Genomic DNA, 4,202 nt, shown 5'->3' with positions numbered 1-4,202 from the left:
GGGGGAAGCCAGGCTCGTATCTCACATTTACAGCGACATGACTGCAGTAGCTAGACATGGTGCAGAGGGAACTTCCAAGTGGAATAAAAGCGCACTTGGTCCAGTGAGCATCCCTCTGGCCCTGATCATGGGGCTCTCACTGCCCCATCCTGCAAGTGCGCGTGTTCGCTATGGCCTCTGGCTGCACCCAGCTGGGCTGTGGGCTTGGCTCGGGATGGGATGGGCCACCAAGGACAAGATTGGATGTGCTGGTCACCCAAAGTAGGATGCTCCACAGAGGTGGCTCCTTGTACCCACCCTGGCCACCTCAGGGAATGACCTTCATGCGATGGCACTGTACAGCTGCTGTGAGACCCTCAGTGCCTTGTGAACCCATCAAAATTCAGAAAAAAAGTAAAGGTCTCCCAGATGTTATTATGGTCACAGCCATTTCATGCAAAGCTGGGCAGAGGTGACAAACCCAATTTGGTGTGTGGGGTGGGAGGAAAGAGGAACGTGGCTAACTGGGGCTGCTGGCCAGGCTATCCACTGTCATCTGGGGTGGGGAAGGGGACCCAGGGCTGGTTGTGGTCGGAGGGCTGGGAGATTGTGGGGGCTCAGATCCATGGGAAAACAGACTTGGTTCCACCACTCACAGGACAGCTCGTTCATTATTTCAAAAATCAGTTTCATTTTCTTTCCCAAATAAAAAGACTGAACTAATTTCCCTGTGCAGATCTTGTTTCTCATGGTTTTGCAACTTTGTAAGACAGGCTTTATTGTCTTGCAGAACACCAGTGCCTGCCTCCACTGGTCTTAGTGGCCTTCCAGCTGATTTTCTCATGCACTGAGCAGTCACAGATCCCATTTGTCTCAGCTGGTTTTCTCAGAACTCTGACAGTCAGCTCTATGTTTTCACACCTGATTTCCTTAAACTAATATTATTTATTTATCTGCATGCCTTGCTGGCAGACTCAGGTCTGGTGTCTGATCTGCAACAGCGACTCCACAAGCATGTTAGAGACTATCTTCTCATGAGTGTGGCTGATGCACCACATGAGGGCCCCATTCCCTTCATCCCCGACCACTGAATTACTCTGTGATTAGTATTTGCAAGAAGGGAACACCTTTTAGCACCTCAAAACACAATTAAATGCTTTTCATCCTTCTTTTTTTTACAGATGTAGGACGTCAAATGGTCATCTTGGGCCTTGGTGGCCATACTCACAGCCTGGCCCAAGAAATGCCCAAACACAGCATGTAGCTGAAGACCTGCAACCTTCAGGGATCTTCAGTGGTTCAAACTCTCCTTTCTTCACCTGTGTTCACAGTTTCAGAAAAATCATCAGTTAACTCATTTAGGTAAGAATTTTTCATGTTACATGCAGCCCTATCTGTTTCATTCCTATTTATTAAGCTGTGATCAGGTCATATCAGCTGAGTGCCATGCTCAGGGAATTTGAGCAAAGTCAAATGAGTGTCAAGGAGGATAAGAATTGCCTCCTCCATAATCACTCTTCTTACCTGGGTTTACTGGTGTCTTCCTACCTGGCTTTACCATATCTTCGTTGTGTTCTTGCGTTGAACAAAAATCCCTGGTGCTGCTACTGGTGGTTAAGCTACCAGAGGTTGGCTTTTAATCTAGTTGGAAACTGATGGAGCTTCAGGGTCAGTTCAAAAATCCGTGTTCTCCCAAAAAGTCATTGTATTAGTCTCATTATGGTGAGGTTACAGTAGGAACCTTTTCTCCTTCAAGCTATTCTGCAGAGATGAGATTACTGTTCAGGACTGTGATGTGTTGATATATGGCCAAAATTAACCTGTGAAGATGCTGAACAGCAGGTGGTGTAGAACAGCAGGACAGAAGGTAATATAAGATGCGCTTCAGCCAAGGACTCCATTTCATCAGTAGACTGCTCCACAAAGAAGAGGCTTGTTTCCCATCACCAGGAATGTGCCTCCTAGGAGGAAGGCAGTGAGAAGCCTTATATGTGTGTGTGTGTGTGTGTGTATATACATATATATATATATATATAAAAGCAGAGCTAGGACTGTGTTTATAACCAGTCTCTGGAGGCACATAGCCCTGCCTGCTCCTGCAGTTGCAAGTTAGAGCTGCTGCAACTTTGAACCCTGGGGAAACAATGCTGCTAAACTCAGGAGAAGAGACTTGCAAGGGACTCACAAAGGACTCCCATTTTCCCCATATACAAGCAGCCCTGCTGATGCGAGGTCTGTTAGAGGTGTGTCAGGATACAGAAAATGCCATTTTTGGAATAGTTTGTGTTACCTAGAGAGCTCTAATGTAATAAATCTGAATTTTGGAAGAGAGGGGGCTGGAGGGTTAGCCCATGGGCAGGATTTTGAGTTTGTTGAGTGGACTGATTTGCTTTTCCTAGGCCAACTAGGGGCAGATCTCTGGCTCAGCCTTCTTAGTCCTTGCTCCAGTGTGTGGCAGTCCTAGAGATGGTATTTTTATTACACAGGACCAAACCACAATATTTTTTCTCTTACGTTTTCAATAATGGCTGAACCATTTCAGCATGTCTGCTATAAAATTCAGGCTGAGACAATGAGATTCTCCATACCTTCAAAAACCAAGCCTTGCCAAACCTCATCCAATGCTGGTGGCTGAGAGGAGCATGTCTGAGCTCAGCAGATACCTATCTGTGGGTGGCAGCAGCATCCCCAGAGCTCAGATGGACCTCTACCCTCTGCACGTGGTCTTCCAAGCAAAGTTCCTGAACATGGTCCATCCACTTGTTTCAAGGTCTGTACAGGTCGTGCAGCTCCTCTCCTTAGAGGTCAGGAAGCACGAAAACAGAATCAACGTATTTTGGCTCCGTCTCCATTTCCTTTAGAAGGCCAAACTAGGAAACAGATTAAATGGATTACATTAAATCCAGATTAAATCCTGGCATATACCCAGACCTGATTTGCCCATTCACATCGCCAGTTGCTTGGTGCCCATGTGGCCATGAACAGCTCATGTTCAAGCTAGGTGCCTCGTGGAAGATGTTGTAGGGAGGACCCCAAATTCAATTTTTCTGCTGGACTGCAGCTGTGGGATGTCACCACAAGGAGCCAGGGCCCAGCAAAAGAACAGATGAGGGAAGCACACTCTGCCCAAGATGTCTACATCACAAGCAAGGGTCCAACTGAGCATATGTTAAAACACAGCCCAAACCCGGGTCTTTCCTGGCACGTCCCAAAGCTTGCTTTGTGCCTGCATTTGAACATCAACTGGTAACCTTAGATGGCTTTAAGGTGATCTGGGGGTATAGGCCCAGATTATACAAACTAGATCACAGGTGATGTCAGAGCTTTTCCTGCTGAGGCTGAAGCAGAGGGATGCACCAGTTTCTGTATGTCAAACTCTTGAGAGTTAGAAAACACAGCACAAAACTTCAGTATGCCTTTCTATAGGGCATGAGTGTTACAGCTGCCTATACCCAAATGCCTATGGCTGGATTTTGTTTTTGTTTTCCACAGGTCATGCCTCACTTGATGCCTAGGGTGGACAGTGATTTGGAAATAAATCAGGGAATGTTTTTGTAATCAAAAAGAGCTGATGAAGATGCTGGAGGCTCTAAGATGGCTGAGACAAGGCACTGCAGACTGTACAAATGAAAGGGAGGCCAAAGGCAGAGTCCCAGTAAATTGTCATGTGAATAAGTCTTTCCAGGGAGAGAAGTGGGAGAGTTGGACTGGTCCCATTAAGACAGAAAACTTCCAGTCTGGCACTGCTTAATCTTGAGTTTGAGGTAGAGTGATCTTGCCCTGAGCATCTTTTTAACACCAAATAGGTGTTGACAATCACATGAAAACATCTTTTAATATAAAGCAAGAGGCCAAGGTCTTTGCAGTATAATGATGTTACCTAGAATTGTTATTTCAAGGATGGATAAAACGAAACAATATGTACGTAGGGCAGTTCTTGACACCTTCAAAACCTTCATGTTACATTAATTGAAGGCAAGCACCTTCTACAGCCGCCTCCTCCTCCTCCCCTTTCTTACATCTAAGAGCCCAGGAGCGGTGACTACAGTGTTATGTGGTCAGTAGTCTCTACAAAGTCTGCTTTTATGTTAATGCACCTGATGTTGCCACTGCTTATAATTTAGAAGCCTCAGACTTCTCCTCCTCTGCTTTCTGTGGCCTGGTATTTTCGGGCTCCTCACAAGTCAGAATGAGAAAAACGCATCTCATTTTTCAAAGGCCAG

The sequence above is a fragment of the Athene cunicularia genome (genome assembly GCF_003259725.1).
Source record: "Athene cunicularia isolate RWA chromosome 5 unlocalized genomic scaffold, athCun1 chr5_part1, whole genome shotgun sequence".
Lineage (NCBI taxonomy): Eukaryota > Metazoa > Chordata > Aves > Strigiformes > Strigidae > Athene > Athene cunicularia.
Note: the sequence above shows the minus strand (reverse complement) of the source record.